General features: G+C 42.6%; 1 protein-coding gene across 6 annotated transcripts in view; it reads right to left on the bottom strand.

Annotated features, from left to right (window-relative positions):
• Window positions 1–24,053, bottom strand: part of HELLS (helicase, lymphoid specific) — a 267,233-nt gene that overhangs the window by 146,126 nt on the left and 97,054 nt on the right. The gene's annotated exons all lie outside the window — the stretch shown is intronic.

Below are 24,053 nucleotides of genomic sequence, written 5' to 3'. Positions count from 1 at the left end.
CTTCAGAGAATTCCAGACGGCACCCCAACCTAGAAGGCTGGCGTCTGTTACAATTGTCCAGTCTGGTCTGCTGAATGGCATCCCCCTGGACAGATGTGGCCGAGAAAGCCACCATAGAAGAGAATTTCTGGTCTCTTGATCCAGATTCAGAGAAGGGGATAAGTCTGAGTAATCCCCATTCCACTGACTTAGCATGCACAGTTGCAGTGGTCTGAGGTGTAAGCGTGCAAAGGGTACTATGTCCATTGCCGCTACCATTAAGCCGATTACCTCCATGCTAGAGCCCACTGACGGGTGTTGAATGGACTGAAGGCGTGCGGCAAGCACTTTGAAGTCTTGTTAGCCTCGTCCTCTGTCAGGTAAATACTTCATTCTACAGAATCTATAGAGTCCCCAGGAAGGGAACTCTTGTGAGTGGAAACGATGTGAACTTTTCTTTTCGTTCACCCTTCCATCCATGTGACCTTAGAAATCGCCAGCACTAACTCTGTATGAGACTTGGCAGTTGAAAGCTTGAAGCTTGTATCAGAATGTCGTCTAGGATGGAGCTAACGAGATTACGCCCGGTCTTAGTACCGCCAGAAGAGCACCCAGAACCTTTGTGGAAGATTCTTGGAGCGTAGCCAATCCGAATGAAGAGCCACAAACTGGTAATGCCTGTCTTGGAAGGCAAACCTTAGTACCGATAATGATCTTTGTGAATCGGTATGTGAAGGTAAACATCTTTTAAAATCTACAGTGGTCATGTATTGGACCCTCTTGGATCATAGGTAAAATTGTCCGAAAGTCTCCATCTTGAACGATGGAACTCTTAGGAATTTGTTTATGATCTTAAGTCCAGGATTGGTCTGAAAGTTCCCTCTTTTTTGGGAACCACAAACAGATTTGAGTAAAACCCCTGTCCCTGTTTCCGATCGTGGAACTGGATGGATTACTCCCATTAACAAGAGCTCTTGTACGCAGCGTAGAAACGCCTCTTTCTTTGTCTGGATTGTTGACAATCTTGACAGTGATGAAATCTCTCTTGGAGGAGAGTATTTGAAGTCCAGAAGGTATCCCTGAGATATTATCTCTAGCGCCAGGGATCCTGAACATCTCTTGCCCAAGCCTGGGCGAAGAGAGAAAGTCTGCCCCCCACTAGATCCGATCCCGGATCGGGGGCCCTCAATTCATGGCAGTTTTAGGAGCAGCAGCAGGTTTCCTAGTCTGCTTGCCCTTGTTCCAGGACTGGTTAGGTTTCCAGCCTTGTCTGTAGCGAGCAACAGCTCCTTCCTGTTTTGGTGCAGAGGAAGTTGATGCTGCTCCTGCTTTGAAATTACGAAAGGAACGAAACATCTGAATGTCTAGTCTTGGCTTTGGCTTTGTCCTGAGGCAGGGCATGGCTTTACCTCCTGTAATGTCAGCGATAATCTCTTTCAACCCGGGCCCGAATAATGGTTCTGCCCTTTGAAAGGTAATATTAAGCAATTTTAGACTTAGAAGTAACATCAGCTGACCAGGATTTTAGCCACAGCGCCCTGCGTGCCTGAATGGCGAATCCTGAATTCTTCGCCGTAAGTTTAGTAAGATGTACTACGGCCTCCGAAATGAATGAATTAGCTAGTTTAAGGACTCTAAGCCTGTCCGTAATGTCGTCCAGAGTAGCTGAACCAATTTTCTCTTCCAGAGACTCAATCCAGAATGCCGCTGCAGGCGTGATCGGCGCAATGCATGCAAGGTGGTTGCAATATAAAAACCTTGTTGAACAAACATTTTCTATAAGGTAACCCTCTAACTTTTTATCCATTGGATCTGAAAAAGCAGCTATCCTCCACCGGGATAGTGGTACGCTTAGCTAAGGTAGAAACTGCTCCCTCCACCTTAGGGACCGTTTGCCATAAGTCCCTTGTGGTGGCGTCTATTGGAAACATTTTTCTAAATATCGGAGGGGGTGAGAACGGCACACCGGGTCTATCCCACTCCTTAGTAACAATTTCAGTAAGTCTCTTAGGTATAGGAAAAACCTCAGTACTCGTCTGTACCGCAAAATATTTATCCAACCTACACATTTTCTCTGGTATTGCAACTGTGTTACAATCATTCAGAGCCGCTAACACCTCCCCTAGTAATACACGGAGGTTTTCCAGTTTAAATTTAAAATTTGAAATATCTGAATCCAGTCTGTTTGGATCAGAACCGTCACCCACAGAATGAAGTTCTCCGTCCTCATGTTCTGCCACCTGTGACGCAGTGTCTGACATGGCCCTAATATTATCAGCGCACTCTGTTCTCACCCCAGAGTGATCACGGCTTACCTCTTAGTTCTGGTAATTTAGCCAAACCTCAGTCATAACAGTAGCCATATCCTGTACTGTGATTTGTAATGCCGCCCAGATGTACTCGGCGCTACAATATCACGCACCTCCCTCTGAGCGGGAGATGTAGGTACTGACACGTGAGGCGAGTTAGTCGGCATAACTCTCCCCTCGTTGTTTGGTGAAAATTTGTTCAATTTGTACAGATTGACTTTTATTTAAAGTAGCATCATTACAGTAGTACATAAATTTCTATTGGGCTCCACTTTGGCCTTGCAACAAATGACCACAGGTATCATCCTCTGAATCAGACATGTTTAACACACTAGCAAATAACTTGCAACTTGGAAATACAATTCAATTAGAATAATATTAAAATGTTACTGTGCCTTTAAGAAGCACAGAAGATCTATGACAGTTGAAAATTAATAAATTGAAACAGTTATAGCCTCAATCTTGTAAACCAACACAACTTTAGCAAAGTTTAATCCCATTAGCAAAGATAACAAATTCTGAAAGCAGGAAACAAATTACAGAATAAACGTTTTTTATCTCAGTCAAACTATAATTCTCACAGCTCTGCTGAGAGAAATTACCTCCCTCAAAATAAGTTTTGAAGACCCCTGAGCTCTGTAGAGATGAACCGGATCATGCAGGGAATACAATGAGTTGCTGACTGAAATATTTGATGCATAGAAAAAGCGCCAAAAAACGGCCCCTCCCCCTCACACACAGCAGTGAGGGAGAACAGAAACTGTCAGAAAAACAGAGATTAAGCAACTGCCAAGTGGAAAAATAGTGCCCAAACATTTATTCACACAGTACCTCAGCAAATGAAAACGATTTTACATTCCAGCAAAAACGTTAAACATAATCTCTAGTTATTAAACAGCTTTATGTATTTCTTACAGTGTAATTCTAGTGAAGTACCATTCCCCAGAATACTGAAGTGTAAAGTATACATACATGACATTATATCGGTATGGCAGGATTTTCTCATCAATTCCATTGTCAGAAAATAAAAACTGCTACATACCCTCTATGCAGATTCATCTGCCCGCTGTCCCCTGATCTGAAAGTTTACCTCACTCCTCAGATGGCCGGAGAACAGCAATATGATCTTAACTACTCCCCGGCTAAATCATAGCAAACTCTGGTAGATTCATCTTCAAACTCTGCCAGAGAGGTAATAACACACTCCGGTGCTATTTTAAAATACAAACTTTTGATTGATGATATAAAACTATGTATAATCACCATAGTCCTCTCACACATCCTATCTAGTCCGTTTGAGGTGCAAGAAATGACTGGGAGTGACGTAGAGGGGGAGGGAGCGCTATATGCAGCCCTCTGCTGGGTGAATCCTCTTGCACTTCCTTTTAGGGAGATGAGTAATATCCCAGAAGTAATGATGACCCGTGGACTGATCACACTTAACAGAAGAAAAGTCTGTACCCAGCAAGATCCGTTCTGGATTCGGGGGTCAGACCCTTCATGTAACTTTGAGACATTAACGGGCTTCTCAGATTGCTTCCCCTTGTTCCAAGACTGAATGGACGAGAGAGGAAGGCTTACCTTTAAAGTTTCGAAAGGAACGAAAATTACTGACGTCCTTTCAGTTTAATTTTCTTATACTGAGAGGAAATGCCCCTTACATCCCGTAATATCTGAAATAATTTCAGCCAAGCCCAGCCCAAACAAGGTCTTACCCTTGTAGGGAATCGCCAAAAGCTTAGACACATCCACAGACCAGGACTTCAACCGTAAGACTCTGCGGGCCAGAACAGCAAAGCCAGAAATCTTTACTCCCAACTTAATGACTTGTAAGGAAGCAAACGTAAGGAATTGGCCAACTTAAGAGCCTTCATCCTATACTGGAACTCTTCAAGGGGAGTATCTGTCTGAAAAGAATCGGACAACGCATCAAACCAGTATGCTGCTGCGCTGGTGACCGTAGCAAAACACATTGCTGGTTGCCATTGTAAACCCTGGTGTACATACATTTTAAGTAACCCCTCCAACTTCTTATCCATATGATCCTTAAAAGAACAGCTATCCTTTATGGGTATTGTGGTTCTCTTAGCCAAAGTGGAAATTGCCCCTTCCACCTTGGGGACCGTCTGCCAAGACTACTTGATAAAGTCAGCTATTGGAAACATCTTAAAGAAAATTTATGCTTACCCGATAAATTTGTTTCTTTTACAATACGAGTCGTCCACGGATTTCATCCGTACTTGTGGGATATCTCCTCCTGGTCAGCAGGAGAAGGCAAAGAGCACCACAGCAGAGCTGTTATATAGCTCCTTCCTTCCCTCCCACTCCAGTCATTCGACCAAAGTTAGGAAGAGAAAGGAAAAGCCAAGGCGCGAGGTGTCTGAAGTTTACAAAATTAATAACCTGTCTCATAGAAAAGGGCAGCCGTGGACTCATGTCTAAAAAGAAAAGAGAATTTTGTTTCTTTTTAAAGACACAATGATCTGACCATTTAGGGAACTTGCCGATAACCCATCTCCAATCCTTCTTGGAGCAAAGACCACAATTCCTGGGAATCCTAACTACTCCAGAGTAGCCCTTGGATTCACACCAATAAAAGATATGTATGCCATATCTTCCTAGTTACAGGCTTACATGCCTGAATTAAGGTATCTATGACCGAATCAGAGAAACCTCGCTTGGATAGGATTAAGCGTTCAATCTCCAAGCAGTCAGCTTCAGATAAACTAGACTTGGGTGAAGGAAGGGTCCCTGAATGAGAAGGGTCCTTCCTCAATCGGAAGTTTCCAAGGTGGCAGGGACGACATGTCACCACATCTCATACCAAATCCCTGCGAGGCACGCAGGAGCGATGAGGTTCATTGATCCCTTCTCCCGTTGGATTTTGAGCAATAACCTGGGGAAGAAGAGCAAACCGGGGGGGGGGGGGGGGGATAGCTATGCTAGGTTGAAGGGACAAAGGAACTGCCAAGGCATCTATCAACTCGGCCTGGGGATCCCTGGACCTTGACTCATATCTCGGAGCTTGGCATTCTGACGGGATGCCATGAGATCCCTGGACCTGGACTCATATCTCGGGAGCTAATTGGAAAATATTTCCGGATGGAGTTCCTATTTTCCCGGATGAAAGGTCTGCCTGCTCAGAAAATCTGCCTCCCAGTTTTACACCCCTGGGATGTGGATCGCTGACAGGTGGCAAGAATGGTCCTCCACCCACTGGATTATCTTGGCTACTTTGGTCATCGCTAAGGAACTCCTTGTTCCTCCCTGATGATTGATGTAAGCCACTGTCGTTCTGTTGTCCGACTGGAACCTGATTAATTGAGATGAAGCCAACTGAGGCCAGGAACAAAGAGCATTGAAGATCGCCCTTAGCTCTAGGATGTTGATGGGAAGGAGAGACTCTGCCTGAGTCCATACTCCCCTAAGCCTTTAAAGAGCCCCAAACTGCTCCCCATCCTAAAAGGCTGGCGTCCATTGTCACAATCACCCATGAAGGTCTGCAAAAGCACATCCCCTGGGATAGATGATCCAGAGACAACCACCATCGAAGAGTCCCTCGTCTCCTGTTCTAGGGTTATTATAGGAGACAAATCCGTATAATCTCCATTCCACTGCCTGAGCATGCTTAACTGCAGAGGCCCGAGGTGAAACCGAGCAAACGGTATGATGTCCATTGCCGCCACCATCAATCCGATTACCTCCATGCACTGAGCCACTGACTGCTGAAGAGTGGACTGGAGGGCTCGACATGTATTCAGAATCTGACTTTATCTATGAGAATTCTTCTGACAGAGGTCAGAGTCGATTAGAGTTCCCAAGAAGGGTACCCTTGTCTGCGGAATTAAACTTTTCCAGATTTACTTTCCACCTGTGAGTTCTCAGGAAGGATAGCACAATGTCGGTATGGGACCTTGTTTACCGACAAGATGACGCCTGGATTAGAGTATTGTCCAGATAAGGCGCCACCGCAATGCCCTGCGGTCTTAGAACCGCCAGCAGAGACCCCAGAACCTTTGAAAATTCTGGGTGCCATGGCCAAACCGAAAGGAAGAGCCCACAAACTGAAAGGTTTGTCCAGAAGGCAAACCTCCGGAACTTGTGATGATCTCTGGATAGAACATGAAGATAGCATCCTTTAGATCCACTGTCATAAATGACCCTCTGGAGGAATGGAAGAATGGTCACGAATAGTTTACATCTTGAAGAAGGAACTCTAGAGAAACTTGAAACCTGAGACTCTTGAGGTCTAAGATAGGTCTGAAGGTTCCCTCCTTTTTGGGAACTACAAACTGATTTGAATAAAAAGGACATTTATGTTTACTGATAAATTGATTTCTTCTACTATACGACGAGTCCACGGATTTTCATCCTTACTTGTAGGATATTAACCTCCTGCTAACAGGAAGTGGCAAAGAGCACCCACAGCAGAGCTGTATATATAGCTCATCCTTCGACTGAAGGTTTAGGAAGAGAAAGGAAAAGCTAAAGGTGCAGAGGTGACTGAAGCTGTAAAAATAAAATAGAATCTGTCTTAAAATGAAAGGGAGGGCCATGGACCTCTATATCTTAGAAGAAATCAATCAGGTAAGCATAAATTTCCTTTTCTTCTACAAGATAAGACGAGTCCACGGATTTCATCCTTACTTGTGGGATACATACCAAAGCTACAGGACAAAAAGACACGGGAGGGACAGAATAAACTGAAGGCACCACTGCTTGAAGAACCTCTCACATAAACGCCTCAGAAGAAGCAAAAATAATCAAATTCTGGAAAAAGTATGGACGACCAAGTCGCAGCCTTACAAATCTGTTCATATAAGCCATAGTTTTTAAAGCCCCCCCACCCCCGCCCATGTGGAAGCCACAGCCCTAGTACGAATGAGCGTAATTCTTTTAGGAGGCTGCTTTCAGCAGTTTCATATTCCAGGCAGATGATACCTCCTCAGCCAAAAAGAAAGAGGTAGCCGTATCTTTCTGACCCCTACGCTTTCCAGAAAAAACAATAAGAAGATTGACGGAAATCCTTGGTTGCCTGAAAGTAAAACTTCAAGGCACGGACCACGTCCAGGTTATGTAACAGACGCTCCTTCTTACAATTAGGACACAAGGAAGGAACAATTTCCTTATTAATATTCTTATTTGACACAACCTTAGGAAGAAATCCAGGTTTGGTATGTAAAACCACCTTATCAGAATGAAAGATAAGGTGAATCCCATTGTAACGCTGAAAGCTCAGAAACTCTTCGAGCAGAAGAAATAGCAACCAAAAACAGAACTTTCCAAGATAATTTAATATCTATGGAATGCATGGGTTCAAACGGAACCCCTTGAAGAACTCTAAGAACTAAATTCAAACTGCATGGAGGATTTATTGGTCTAAATATAGGCTTAATTCTGGTCAGAGCCTGACAAAAAGACTGAACATCTGGCACATCTGCCAAACGTTTGTGAAGCAAAATTGACAAAGCAGAAATCTGTCCCTTTAAGGAACTTGCTGATAATCCTTTCTCCAATCCTTCTTGGAGAAAAGGACAGAATCCTGGGAATCCTAACTTTACTCCATGAGTAACTCTTGGATTCACACCAATAAAGATATTTACGCCTATCTTATGATAAATCCTTTCTAGTGACAGGCCTTACGAGCCGTATCAAAGTATCAATGACCGAATCAGCCAATTCCCGCTTAGATAAAATCAAGCGTTCAATCTCCAAGCAGTCAGCCTGCGAGAGAATATAGATTTGGATGTTGGAAAGGACCTTGAATGCGAAGATCCTGTCTCAAAGGAAGTTTCCACAGTGGCAGAGAGGACATGTCCACTTGATCTGGCATACCAAGTCCTGCGTGGCCATGCAGGCCCTATCAGGATTACTGAAGCTCTCTCCTGTTTGATCAGAGCAATCACGCGAGGAAGGAGAGGAAAGGGTGGAAACACATGAGCTATGCTGAACGACCATGGCACTGCAAGGAATCTCTCTGTTCGGGCCCTGAGGATCCTCAACCTGGATCGTAACGTGGAACCTTGGCATTCTGACGAGATGCCATCAGACTAATTCCGGTTCTGCCCATTGGCAAATCAATGAGGCAAACACCGCCGGATGGAGTTCCCATTCCCCCGGATGAAAAGTTTGTAGATTGCCGATAGCTAGCAAGAGTGGGCCTCTGCCCATCGGATTATGTTTGATAATTCTATCTTCGCTAAAGAACTCCTTATTCCCCCCTGATTGATATACGCCACAGTCGTGATATTGTCCGACTGGAATCTGATGAATTTGGCAGCAGCCAACTGAGGCCACGCCTGAAGCGCATTGAAAATTGCTCTGAATATTGATTGGAAGTAGAGACTCCACCTGAGTCCAAACACCCTGAGCCTTCAGGGGATTCCAGACTGCACCCCAGAAGACTGGCGTCCGTTGTCACCATCACCCACGCGGGTCTGCGGAAACATGTCCCCTGGGACAGATGATCCGGCAACAACCACCAAAGGAGAGTCTCTGGTCTCTTGATCCAGATTTATCTGAGGAGATAAATTTGCATAGTCCCCATTTCACTGCCTGAGCATGCACAGCTGCAGTGGTCTGAGATGAAAGCGAGCAAACGGAATGATATCCATTGCCACTACCATTAATCCAATGACTTCCATACACTAAGCCACTGATGGCCGAGGAATGGACTGAAGTGCTCGGCAAGTATTTAGAATCTTTGATTTTCTGACCTCTGTCAGAAATATTTTCATGTCTACCGAGTCTATCAGAGTTCCCAAGAAGGGAAACCTTGTCCGAGGAACTAGTGAACTCTTATGTTCAACTTCCAACCGCGAGTTCTCAGGAAAAACAATGTGTCCGTGTGAGATTGTCAGATAAGTTGACGCCTGAATCAGAAAATAGTCCAGATAAGGCGCCACTGCTATGCCCCGCGGTCTGAGAACCGCTAGAAGAGACCCTAGAACCTTTGTGAAGATTCTGGGTGCTGTGGCAAACCCGAAGGGAAGAGCCACGAACTGATGTTTGTCCAGGAAGGCAAACCTTAGGAACTGATGATCCTTGTGAATAGGGATATGAAGGTATGCATCCTTCAAGTCCACGGTAGTCATATTGACCCTCCTGGATCATTGGTAAGATTGTTCGTATAGTCTCCATCTTGAACGATGGGACTCTGAGAAACTTGTTTAGACACGAAAAGATTTGAGTAAAACCCCTGTCCCAGTTTTGGAACGGGACAAATTACTCCCATGGTAGAGAGGTCTTCTACACAACGTAAGAACGCCTCTTTTTATCTGGTCTACAGACAATCGTTAAAGATGAAATCTCCCTCTTGGGAGAAAATCCTTGAATTCCAGTTGATACCCGTGGGTCACTATTTCCAATGCCTTTGTGTCCTGAACATCTCTTGCCCAAGTCTGGGCAAAGAAAGAAAGTCTGCCCCCTACCAGATCCGATCCCGGATCAGGGGCCGCCTCTTCATGCTGTCTTTGTAGCAGCAGCCGGCTTCTTGGATTGTTTACCTTTATTCAAAGCATGGTTGGGTCTCCAGACGGACTTTGATTGAGCAAAATTCCCTTCCTGCTTTGTGGAGGAAGAGTAAGCAGAGGGTATTCCTTTAAAATTTCGAAAGGAACGAAAATTATTTTGTTTACCCCTCAGCTTAACAGACTTACCCTCAGGTAGGGCGTGGCCTTTACCTCCAGTAATGTCAAATAATTTCCTTCAGAATGTGTAGAAGACATAACTGCAGCTATGTCCTTTAACATAACTGCAGCAGAAACTTAAAGGGCCACTAAGTAAATATTTTCTATGCCTGTTACTAATTAACTACCCCAAATACGCTTTTTATCAATAGCATTTCATTAACATATCTCTGCCGTTTGTCAGAAATCTTGTCTGCAAACTTAATTGTTTTCCAAACCCACTCCGTGGGTATCCTTTGCTCTGTACCAATCCGTTTACAATACCTATGTTTCAAAATGGCGCTTTAAACACAAAGTTATTGGTTTAAGTATTTTGAACATTCAGTGCTGAAAACAGTTGGCAGGATAACGTTACATAATCGGCGAATAAAAGATATAACTTTTAGAACTACGAAACTTTGTTTGAGAAAATATAGGTCAGTAGGTTTTAATTAATGTTTATTAACTTTAATATGTTAGTTGTTTAGCTTAAAAATTATAACAAAGTAATCCTTTAAGTACAGGGCACTGCTTGAGCGGGCGTTAAGGGTTGGGACGCTTGGGAAGAAAGCTGCGGCATACTCTGCATCTCAGACTCCTGAGAAGCATCCACCTTAGACAGTTTTTTTTTTATCATGAACATTTTTCTCTATAGCTTAGAGCCCTCAATGCATGAGGGACAAAAAGGAACAGGATGTTCCACATTGTCATTCAAACACATGGCACAAGTAACATTCTGGACATCTTCTAAATCCATGATATAGAAACAGTGCAAAGAATTAAATAAAAAACATAAACTTGCCCTTTAAATTTTAAACCCACCACTCTTACTGAATAGAAAAACAAGAGTATGCAAAAAACGAAACTAATAGCAGAAAAACTGGCCCTTTGATAAATCCTGAAGAACAGGATACTGTGCCTTTAAAAATAAAAACCAACTATTTTACTAAGCTGGGTAAATCTTTTTAACAACTCACTTGCCTGCAAGAAAAACATAATTTATGTAAGAACTTACCTGATAAATTCATTTCTTTCATATTGGCAAGAGTCCATGAGCTATTGACGTATGGGATATAAATTCCTACCAGGAGGGGCAAAGTTAACCAAACCTCAAAATGCCTATAAATACGCCCACCACCACACCCACAATTCAGTTTAACGAATAGCCAAGAAGTGGGGTGATAAGGAGCGAAAGCATCAATAAGGAATTGGAATAATTGTGCTTTATACAAAAATCATAACCACCACAAAAAAAAGGGTGGGCCTCATGGACTCTTGCCAATATGAAAGAAATTAATTTCAGGTAAGTTCTTACATAAATTATGTTTTTTCATGTAATTGGCAAGAGTCCATGAGCTAGTGATGTATGGTATAGCAAATACCCAAGATGTGGAACTTCCACGCAAGAGTCACTAGAGAGGGAGGGATAAAATAAAGACAGCCAATTTTGCTGAAAAAATAATAATCCACAACCCAAATCAAAAGTTTTAATCTTTATAATGAAAAAAACTGAATATAAAGCAGAAGAATCAAACTGAAACAGCTGCCTGAAGTACATTTCTACCAAAAACTGCTTCTGAAGAAAAAAAAAAACATCAAAATGGTAGAATTTAGTAAAAGTATGCAAAGACCAAGTTGCTGCTTTGCAAATCTGATCAACAGAAGCTTCATTCTTTAAAGCCCAGGAAGTAGAAACTGACCTAGTAGAATGAGCTGTAATCCTCTGAGGCGGGGTTTTACCCGACTCCACATAAGCATGATGAATCAAAAGCTTTAACCAAGATGCCAAAGAAATGGCAGAAGCCTTCTGACCTTTCCTAGAACCAGAAAAGATAATAGACTAGAAGTCTTTCTGAAATCTTTAGTAGCTTTAACATAATATTTCAAAGCTCTTACCACATCCAAAGAATGTAAGGATCTTTCCAGAGAATTCTTAGGATTAGGACACAACGAAGGGACAACAATTTTTCTACTAATGTTGTTAGAATTCACAACTTTAGGTAAAAATTTAAATGAAGTCCGCAAAACCGCCTTATCCTGATGAAAAATCAGAAAAGGAGATTAACAAGAAAGAGCAGATAACTCAGAAACTCTTCTAGCAGAAGAGATGGCCAAAAGGAACAATACTTTCCAAGAAAGTAATTTAATGTCCAGAGAATGCATAGGCTCAAACGGAGGAGCCTGTAAAGCCCTCAAAACCAAATTAAGACTCCAAGGAGGAGAAATTGACTTAATGACAGGTTTAATACGAACCAAAGCCTGTACAAAACAATGAACAGGAAGATTAGCAATTTTGTTGTGAAACAAAACAGAAAGAGCAGATATTTGTCCTTTCAAGGAACTTGCAGACAAACCCTTATCCAAACCATCCTAAACACTAAATTTCTAGGAATTCTAAAAGAATGCCAAGAGAATTTATGTGAAGAACACCAAGAAATGTAAGTCTTCCAGACTCTGTAATAAATATTTCTAGACAGATTTACGAGCCTGCAACATAGTATTAATCACTATGACTAAGTATCAAGCGTTCAATCTCCATACCTTCAAATTTAATGATTTGAGATCCTGATGGAAAAATGGGCCTTGAGATAGGTCTGGCCTTAGTGGAAGCGTCCAAGGTTGGCAACTGGACATCCGAACGAGATCCGCATACCAAAACCTGTGTGGCCATGCTGGAGCCACCAGCAGTACAAACTAACGTTCCATTACGATCTTGGAAATCACTTTTGGAAGAACTAGAGCCGGAATGATATAAGCAGGTTGATAATTCCAAGGAAGTGACTACGCATCCACTGCTTCCGCCTGAGGATCCCTGGATCTGGACAGATACCTGGGAAGTTTCTTTTTTAGATGAGAGGCCATCAGATCTATTTCTGGAAGTCCCCATAACTGAACAATCTGAAAAAATACCTCTGGGTGAAGAGACCATTCGCCCGGATGTAACGTCTGGCGACAGATAATCCGCTTCCCAATTGTCTATACCTGGGATGTGAACCGCAGATATTAGACAGGAGCTGGATTCCGCCCATACAAGTATCCAAGATACTTCTTTCATAGCCTGAGGACTGAGTCCCACCTTGATGATTGACATACGCCACGGTTGTGACATTGTCTGTCTGAGAACAAATAAACGATTCTCTCTTCAGAAGAGGCCAGAACTGAAGAGCTCTGAAAATCGCACAGAGTTCTAAAATGTTTATTGGTAATCTCGCCTCCTGAGATTCCCAAACCCCATGCGCTGTCAGATCCCCAGACAGCTCCCCAACCTGAAAGACTTGCAACTGTTGAGATCACAGTCCAGGTTGGACAAACAAAGGAGGCCCCTTGAACTAAACAATGGTGATCCAACCACCAAGTCAGAGAAGATCGAACATTGGGATTTAAGGATATTGTGATATCCTTGTATAATCCCTGCACCACTGGTTCAGCATACAAAGCTGGAGAGGTCTCATTTGAAAACAAGCAAAGGGGATCGCGTCCGATGCTGCAGTCATGAGACTGAGAATTTCCATGCACAAAGCTACCGAAAGGGAATGATTGAGACTGAAGGTTTCAACAAGATTAAACCAATTTCAGAAGTCTCTTGTCTGTTAGAAACAAAGTCATGGAGACTGAATCTATTTGGAAACCCAAAAAGGTTACCCTTGTCTGAGGAATCAAGGAACTCTTTGGTAAATTGATCCTCCGACCATGTCTTTGAAGAAACAACACGAGTTGATTAGTGTGAGATTCTGCAGAATTTAAAGACTGAGCAAGTACCAAGATATCATCCAAATAAGGAACCACCAAAATACCCTGTTCTCTGATTAAGAGAAGGGCACCGAGAACCTTTGAAAAGATCCTTGGAGCTGTTGCTAGGCCAAAAGAAGGAGCAACAAACTGGTAATGCTCGTCTAGAAAAGAGAATCTCAGGAACTGATAGTGATCCGGATGAATTGGAATATGAAGATATGCATCCTGTAAGTCTATTGTGGACATATAATGCCCTTGCTGAACAAAAGGCAGAGTAGTCCTATATAGTCACCATTTTCCTTACATAACGATTCAATATTTTTAGATCCAGAACTGGTCTGAAAGAATTCTCTTTCTTTGGTACAATGAACAGATTTGAATAAAACCCCAGGCGTGAAACACATTTCAGAAAAGCCTGAGCTTTTACTGAGTTTACTGGAATGCGTGAGAGAAAGAATCTTCTCACAGGCGGTCTTATCTTGAAACCTATTCTGTACCTTTGAGAAACAATGTTCTGAATCCAATGATTTTGAATCGAACTGATCCAAACAAAATCGTAACCTGCCCCCTACCAGCTGTGCTGGAATTAGGACCGCACCTTCATGCGGACTTGGGAGCTGGTTTTGATTTTCTAAAAGGCTTGGATATATTCTAGACTGGATAAGGTTTCCACACGGAAACCGTTCCTTTAGGGGGAAGGGTCAGGCTTCTGTTCCTTATTCTGACAAAAGTAACGAAAACGATTAGCAGCCCTATATTTACCCTTAGATTTTTATCCTGAGGCAAAAAAGCTCCCTTCCCCCCTGTAACAGTTGAAATGATAGAATCCAACTGAGAACCAAATAATTTATTACCTTGGAAAGAAAGAGAAAGCAACGTTGACTTAGAAGTCATATCTGCGTTCCAAGATTTAAGCCATAAAGCTCTTCTAGCTAAAATAGCTAAAGACATATACCTGACATCAATCCTAATGATATAAAAAAATGGCATCACAAACAGTTATTAGCAGGTTGAAGAAGTTTAACAATGCTATAAGCATTATGGTCCGACACTTGTTGCGCTAAAGCCTCCAACCAGAAAGTGGAAACTGCAGCAACATCAGCCAAAGAAATAGCAGGTCTAAGAAGATTACCTGAACATAAATAAGCCTTCCTTAGAAAGGATTCAAGCTTCCTATCTAAAGGATCCTTAAAAGTACTATCTGCCATAGGAATAGTAGTACGTTTAGCAAGAGTAGATAGCCCCATCAACTTTGGGGATTTTCTCCCAAAACTCTAATCTATCAGACGGTAAAGGGTACAATTTCTTAAACCTTGGAGGAGGAGTAAATGAAGTACCCAGACTATTCCATTCCCTAGAGATTACCTCTGAAATAGCATCAGGAACTGGAAAAACTTCTGGAATAACCACAGGAGGTTTAAAAACTGCATTTAAACGCTTACTAGTTTTAATATCAAGAGGACTAGACTCCTCCATATCTAAAGCAATCAACACTGTTTAGTAAAACAAATAAACTCCATCTTAAACAAATATGAAGATTTATCAGTGTCAATATCTGAGGCAGAATCTTCTGAACCAGATAGATCCTCAGAGATAGATAAGTCAGAATGATGGCGGTCATTTAAAAATTAATCGAATCTATGAGAAGTTTTAAAAGACCTTTTACGTATACTAGGAGGAATAACAGACAAAGCCTTCCGAATAGAATTAAAAACAAATTCTTTAACATTAACATCCTGAACATTAGATGTTCATGGAACAACAGGTAATTGATTATTACTAATGGAAATATTATCTGCGTTTGATAGTTTATCATGACAACACAAACTACAGCCGGAGGAACAGTTACCAAAAGTTTACAACAAATGCACTTCGCTTTGGTAGGACATCAGGCAGCGTCTTTCCAGAAGTAGATTCTGATCCAGGGTCAGGCCGTGACATCTTGCAATATGTAATAGAAAAAAACATATAAAGCAAAATTATCAAATTCCTTAAATGACCGTTTCAGGAATGGGAAAAAAATGCAAAACAGAACAATCCTCCAGAAACCAGAAGCAAGTAAAAAGTGAGACTGAAATAATGTGAAAAAAACTGGGCCAAGTATGACGCCCACATATTTTTTGGCGCCAAAAATATCTAACCAACACGAGTCAAAAAAGATTACGCAACTACGTGAAAAACTTCCGGCGTCAACTAAGACGCCAGAAATGAGGTCAATCTCGCGCCAAAAATGATGCAATTCTAGCATTTTTTTGCACCCGCGAGCCTAACAGCCCGCAATTTAGAAGAAAAGTCAATTTGAAAATATTAGGTAAGCAAAATATCTATATTCATATGCATTTTTCCAAAAAATGAAACTGACAGTCTGAAAAAAGGAAAACTGATTGACCTGAATCACGGCCAATGTAAGTATAAAACATATTTAGAACTTTACATATAAAGTGCCAAACCATAGCTGAGAGTCATAAATAAAATACTTACTTACCCTAAGACACTCATCTACATATAGTAGATAGCCAAACCAGTACTGAAACAAGAATCAGTAGAGGTAATGGTATAAAAGTATATCGTCGATCTGAAAAGGGAGGTAGGAGAAGAAATCTCTACGACCGATAACAGAGAACCTATGAAATAGATCCCCTAGAGGAAGACCATTGTATTCAAATAGGCAATACTCTCTTCACATCCCTCTGACATTCACTGCACTCAGAGGAAAACCGGGCTTCAGCCTGCTGCGAAGCGCATAATGTAGAAATCTAGCACAAACTTACTTCACCACCTCCATGGGAGGCAAAGTTTGTAAAACTGAATTGTGGGTGTGGTGGTGGGTGTATTTATAGGCATTTTGAAGTTTGGGAAACTTTGCCCCTCCTGGTAGGAATGTATATCCCATACGTCACTAGCTCATGGACTCTTGCCAAATACATGAAAGAAAAAGACTGACACCTCTTCGCCTCAACAGCTCTGCTGAGGCGCCTACCTGCCACCTGGTTTCCAGACCGCTCTTCCCAGCAAGTTTCAGGTCGGGTCTCAGAACGCTATCAACCGCTTGCTTATTCAACCATGCGGCTCTAGCTTAACGCCCAATTGATATCTTAGATGTCAGAACTCCGGAACAGACTAACAACTTTGCGGTTTCTCTAGACCATACTGAAGCGTGGAAAATTAGCCCCGCCCTTCGTCCAAATCTTACTCAGCTTCTGTTAAGTTAAATAAAAAAACAACCGATAGCCCCAAGCGTAGCCCAGTGTCTGTATCAATGCTGTCTTGCAGGGGAGCCCTCTATTCCTAAGGAGCCCATGATCCCAATGAAAATATATATATATAAATGATTAAATGCAGAGTCCTGAGTCCATTGTGAAATATGCCCCAGAATAACAGAGACTGCACTTACCTCGATGCTGTCCGATAGGACAGCTCCAACAGGTTTAAGAGATCCTTTTCCTCCTATAGCCCTGTGGAAAAAAGATAGGGCCTGAGTTAGTTCTTGCTTAGGCCATCACAAGGGCAGCATCACAATATGCGAGGCACAGTGAGAATTATGTCCCACCAGTTCCCATTGCTCTAAAGCCACCAATAGCTCTACTCTAGAGACTGTTATGGACTACAACTACACCCTAAAACAAAGCAGCACTCTGGCACCACTTTAAAAATAGATAAACTCTTGATTGAATAATTTAATCTAACACCTCACTTTACCTCTTCCTATCACTAACGTAGGCAAAGAGGAATGACTGGAGTATGGGAGGGAAGGGGAGAGCTATATAACAGCTCTGCTGTGGTTCTCTTGCCGCCTCCTGCTGACCATGAGACGTAATCCCACAAGGGATGATATCCGTGGGACCGTCTATAAAAAGAAATTGGGGATAGAGAAAAAGGGATACCAGGTCTCTCCCGTTCGAGCAATTCTCTGTAGCCCGGTCTGGTACAGGAAAAACCTCCACCGTGGAAGGTACATCAAAGTATCCGTTTAGCTTACTAGACTTCTTAGGATTGACTAAAAGTCATGTTGGAGTCATCCAAGGTGGCCAAAACCGCCTTAAAACCTCTAACAAACTGAGGTGTTCTAGCTTAAACCTGAAGGATACAATTTCAGCATCAGAAATCTCACCACCCTCAGATGCTACCGAAGTATCTTCCTCCTCAGATTTCTGGGAGGGAACATTTGGAATAGCCACAACTGTCAGAAACCTTACTAATTCTTTACCTTTCCTCTTGCGCTTATCCTGCAGCATGGGAAAAGCAGACAGCTTGCATCAGTTACCGCAGAGGATATTTGGGTAGCAATGTCTTGCAAGGTAACTCCAACCGGAGTGGAAGGGAAATGCCAGGGCACTGCATGTGTGGGACAATAAGGTTTGGGACATTTGAGGAGAAAGCTGCGCCATATCTTGAACAGGAGACCCCTGAACAGCATCCACCTTAGCTAATGATGGCTCATATTCAAAAAGCCTATCCCTGTAATGATATGTTCTTTCAATACACGAGGAACAAAAAGGGCCAAAAAACTACATGCAACGTTTTGCAGGGCCTCAGTCCATCTTTACACTAACCCAACAAAAAAAATAAAACTGATTTTATTCAACTTTGAAAATTATGTGCAAAAAATGTTAGTCACTTAAATAAAATATTTATTTTAACTGCAGAGCAGCAAAACACTAGAACACCTCAGACAGCCTCTTCACCTCTCTCTTTGCTCAGGTGCCTACCTGTCCTGCAGGTAACCAGATTAAAAACTTTATCAATGATCTTGACTTAAGCCAGAGCTGCTCAAAAAGGCTATCCGGCGATGGCTAGCAGAGCCACAATGATTACATCAGATCCAAAACTCAGAAGTAAAAACCAAAGGCAAGCAAAACTATCTTGCCGCCTCAGAAAAAAAGCTTGCCTTCCTAATTGTGGGCATACCCAAACTGTAACCTCCCGGCCACCATTGATTTCTACGTAAAGCCGCCGACAGACCTCACACCGGAGGTTTACCTAACACCCATGTAAAAAGTACTACTGATTACATCCACCAAGTCCGGAACAATACCGAAGTAAAAACTGAGCCTCAATAAGTCTTTAATCCCCATTAACCCTAAATAGGATTACTAGTATTCCACGACCCATACAGACAACTGTTGAAGTGCCATATTTTCCTGAACCCATAAAAAAAAAAAAAAATTAGGGCACTTGACCTGAATTTAGATCTGCCCCGGCAGCAGGACAGCTCACCTGGTTTGAGAGGGTATCCTCCCTCACAGGACCTGTGGGTGGAAAAAAAAACTGACTGATGACTGAATAATCCTACTCAGGCTTTCAAGCTAGGGCAGCAACAACCGTTTGAGAGGCACAGTGGGGATTATACCCGCCAAGTTCCCAAATGCTTAAAAGCCACCACTGCTCTACTGAAGAGACTGACGTGGACTACGGCTAAACACCAGGAAGAACAGAGCAAATTTGCTCTGCTTCAAAATAATAAAATCTGGATTGAAGAAATTTCTTCAAGACACCTAAACTTTACCACTTCCTTGCTCTAACATAGGCAAAGAGAATGACTGGGGTTGGAGGGAAGGGAGGTGATATTTAACAGCTTTGCTGTGGTGCTCTTTGCCGCCTCCTGCTGGGAGTGATATTCCCAATAGTAATTACCGATGATCCGTGGACTCTGTCATTAGAAAGAAGTGTTGGCTAACATGCAGGTCACCTACTTAGGCATACCCTCAAAGTTTACCAACAAATAGAACAAATTCAAAACTATATGTACTGTCTGAAATCAAACAAAATTTATGCTTACCTGATAAATTTATTTCTTGACACGATAGTCCACGTATCATTACTGCTGGAAGATCACTCCTGCCTAGCAGGAGGCGATAAAGAGCACCACAGCAAAGCTGTTAAATATCACCTCCCTTCCCTCCCAGTCATTTGACCGAAGTAAAGGAGAAAAAGGAAGCAACATGGTGCAGAAGTGTCTGAAGTTTATAACATACTAACAACCTGTAATAACAGGGCGGGCCGTGGACTCATTGTATCAATTAAGAAATACATCAGGTAAGCATAAATTTTGTTTTTTCCAATGACACGGTGAGTCCACAGATCATCATTAATTACTGTTGGGAATCAATACCCAGAGTTAGCGTACAGATAAGAGAGGGACAAGGCCAGGAAACCCTAAACGGAAGGCACCACTGCTTGAAGAACCTCCTCCCGAAAAGCGGCCTTCAGTACGAGGCAAAAGTCAAATTTATAGAAGTTTTGAAAAAGTGAGGAGAGGGACCAAGTTGCAGCCTTGCAAATCTGTTCCATAGAGGCAACAAACCCTCATAGAAAGAGCATTTACTCCTCAGGATGCTACTGTCCAGCAAATTCCATAGGCAAAAGCAAATGATACTCTTCAGCCACAAAGAAAAGGAAATTTATGCTTACCTGATAAATGTATTTCTTTTGCGATATGACTAGTCCACGGATTTCATCCTTACTTATGGGATATCGCCTACTGGTCAGCAGGAGGAGGCAAAGAGCACCACAGCAGAGCTGTATATATAGCTCCTCCCTTCCACTCCAGTCATTCGACCGAAGTTAGGAAAAGCCAAGGTGCAGAGGTGTCTGAAGTTTAACAAAAATGAATACCCGTCTTAGAAATGACAGGGTGGGCCGTGGACTCGTCATATCATGAAAGAAAGAAATTTCAGGTAAGCATAATTTTTTTTTCTTTTACAAGATGACGAGTCTACAGATTTCATCCTTACTTATGGGATACAATACCAATGCTATAGGACACAGATGAAGGACGGACAAGACAGGAACCTAACGGAAGGCACCAATGCTTGATAGAACCTCCCAAAAATGGCCTTGGACGAGGCAAAAGTATCAAATTTGTAAAAAGTGTGAAAGACGACCAAGTTGCAGCCTTGCAAATCTGTTCAACAGAAGCATAATTTTTAAATGCCCATGAGGAAGCCACAGCCCTAGTAGAATGAGCCGTAATTCTTTCAGGAGAGGCTGCTGTCCAGCAGTCTCATATTGCAAAACGGATGATACTCTTCAGCCAAAGAGGTAGCCAAAGAGGTAGCCGTAGCTTTCTGGCCCCTACGTTTTCCAGAAAACCCCCCACAAATAATGAAGATGATTGACTAAATTCCTTTAGTCGCCTGCAAGTAAAACATCAAGGCACGGACCAACGTCCAAGTTATGTAACAGACTCTCCTTCTTAGAAGGATTAGGACACAAGGAAGGAACAACAATTTCCTGATTAATATTTTGTTGCAAACCTTAGGAAGAAAACCAGGTTTTGGTACGTAATTACTACCTTATCGGAATGAAAAATAAGGTAAGGAGAATCACATTGTAATGGCCGAAAGCTTAGAACCTCTGCAAGCAGAATAGCAACCAAAAATAAAAGCTTTGCAAGATAATTTAATATCTATGGAATGCATAGGTTCAAACGGAACCCCTTGAAAAACCTTAAGAACTAAATTCAAACTCCAAGGAGGAGCAATAGGTCTAAACACAGGCCTGATTCTAGTCAGAGCCTGACAAAAAGATTGAACATCCGGAATGTCTGCCAGATGTTTGTGTAGCAAAATAGATAAGCAGAAATCTATCCCTTTAAGGAACTTGCTGAACCATTTCACCAATCCTTGGAGAAAAGACAAAATCCTAGGAATCCTAATCTTACTCCATGAGTAGCCCTTGGATTCGCACCAATAAAGATTTACGCCATATCTTATGGTAAATCTTTCTAGTAACAGGTTTACGTGCCTGGAACAAGGTATCAATGACCAAATCAGAGAACCCTCGCTTAGATAAAATCAAGCGTTCAATCTCCAAGCAGTCAGCTGCAGAGAAACTAGATTCGCATGATGGAAGGGTCCCTGAATGAGAAGGTCCTGCCTCAGTGGAAGCTTCCACGGTGGCAGAGAGGACATGTCCACCAGATCAGCATACCAAGTCTTGCGAGGCCACGCAGGAGCGATGAGAATCACTGAAGCCCTCTGTTTGATCCGAGCAATCACCCGAGGAAGGAGAGCAAAGGAAACACATAAGCTAGGTTGAACGACCAAGGCATCAGTTCGGCCTGAGGATCCCTGGATCCGTATCTTGGCATTCTGAAAAGATGCCATAAGATTCAGCTCCGGTCTGCCCCATCTGAGAATCAGGGTGGCAAACACCCCCATATGGAGTTCCCATTAAACCGGATGAAACGTCTGTCTGCTCAAAAAATCCGCTTCACAGTTGTCCACTCCTGGGATGTAGATTGCCGACAGATAAGAGTGAGCTTCCGCCCACCGAATTATCTTGGATACTTTTGTCATTGCTAAGGCACTTCTTGTTCCTCCCTGATTGATGTAAGCCAGTGTCATGTTGTCCGACTGAAATCGGATGAATTTGGCTGAAGACAACTGAGGCCAAGCCTGAAGCGCATTGAATATTGCTCTCAACTCCAGAATATTGATTGGAAGTAGAGACTCCAACCGAGACCACACACCCTGAGCCTTCAGGGAATTCCAGACTCCACCCCATCCTAGTAAACTGGCGTCCGTTGTCACTATCACCCATGAGGGTCTGCGGAAGCACGTCCCTTGGGACAGATGATCCGGCAACAACCACCAAAGAAGAGTCCCTTGTCTCCTGATACAGATCTATCTGAGTAGACAAATTTGCATAATCTCCATTCCACTGTCAGAGCATGCTCAGTTGTAGAGGTCTGAGATGAAAACGAGCAAACGGAATGATGTCCATTGCTGCCACCATCAATCCAATTACCTGCATGCACTGAGCCACTGATGGCCGAGGATTGGACTGAAGGGATTGGCATGTATTCAGAATCTTTAACTTTCTGACTTCCGTCAAAAAGATCTTCATGGATAGAGAGTCGATAAGAGTTCCCAGGAAAGGAACCCTTGTCTGTGGAATTAGTGAACTCTTTTCTAGATTCACCTTCCACCCGTGAGTCCTTAGAAAGGATAGAACAATGTCGGTATGAGACTGTCAGCTGATAAGACGCCTGGATCAGAATATCGTCTAGATAAGGTGCCACTGCAATGCCCCGCGGCCTGGGAACCGACAGCAGAGACCCTAGAACCTTTGAAGATCCTGGGTGCGTGGCCAGCACGAAAGGAAGGGCCACAAACTGAAAATGTTTGTCCAGAAAGGCAAACTTCAGGAACTGGTGATGATCTCTGGATAGGAATATTAAGATAAGCATCATTTAAGTCCACGGTAGTCATATTGACCCTCCTGGATCAATGGAAGAATTGTCCGAATAGTCTCCATCTTGAAGGATGGAACTCTGAGAAACTTGTTTAGACTCTTGAGATCTAAAATGTGTCGGAACATTCCCTCTTTTTTGGGAACCACAAAAAGATTTGAGTAAAACCCCTGCCCCTGTACTGGAACGGGACAAATTACTCCCATAGTGGAGAGGTCTTTTACACAACTTAAAAATGGGAATTTTTAACTCCGCAATCTCCCAGCGTCAAGCCCACAAACCTATTATACCCACTGGGTTAATTACCTATCAGGGTACTGAAAAAACAGTTGACTTCACCTAATAGAGAGGGGAACCCCATGCACACCACTCATGACCTCTGTGCAAACCGATTACCACTTCCCAGTATAGGAAATAAATGGCAGTCTGTTCCGAGATACCTGACGTGGTCCCACGCCATGAAGATGCACTTTTCACCACCTTCAGCCAATCTGTGGGAACAAACAGGGTCTTAGATAATGTTTGCTAAGACCATCATCATCATGGCAGCAAATAGTATGGGAGTCACAGAATGAAGATTTCCCCAGTCCCTTGCTGTCTACCCCGTGAAAAATAGTACTTACTGGCACCATAAAAAAAACAAAAAAAAAAAAAACACTGAAGAATCTAAAACACCTCACTTTACCTCTTCCTATCACTAACACAGGCAGAGAATGACTGGAGTAGGAGGGAAGGGAGGAGCTATATATACACAGCTCTGTTGTGGTGGCTCTTTGCCTCCTCCTGCTGACCAGGAGGCGATATCCCATAAGGATGAAATCTGTGTACTTGTCATTTCTTGTAAAAGAAATAGAGAAGGCAGATATTTGACCCTTTAGGGAACTGCCAATAAACCCTTCTCCAAACCTTTTTGGAAAAAAAAAAAAAAAAAAAAAAAACAGAATTCTAGGAATCCCAACTCTACTCCAAGAGTAGCCTATGGATTCACACCAATATAGATATCTTATGGTAAATCTTTCTAGTCACAGGTTTACATAAATCAAGGTCTCAATGACCGAGTCCGAAATCCACGCTTGGATAAATTTAAGCGTTCAGACTGAGAGACTAATTTGTATGAAGGAAGGCCCCTTAAAATAGAAGGTCCTTCCGAGTCTCCAAGGTGGAAGAGAT

The sequence above is a fragment of the Bombina bombina genome, chromosome 9 (genome assembly GCF_027579735.1).
Source record: "Bombina bombina isolate aBomBom1 chromosome 9, aBomBom1.pri, whole genome shotgun sequence".
Taxonomy (NCBI): domain Eukaryota; kingdom Metazoa; phylum Chordata; class Amphibia; order Anura; family Bombinatoridae; genus Bombina; species Bombina bombina.
Note: the sequence above shows the minus strand (reverse complement) of the source record. Positions and strands in the feature narration are given on the sequence as shown.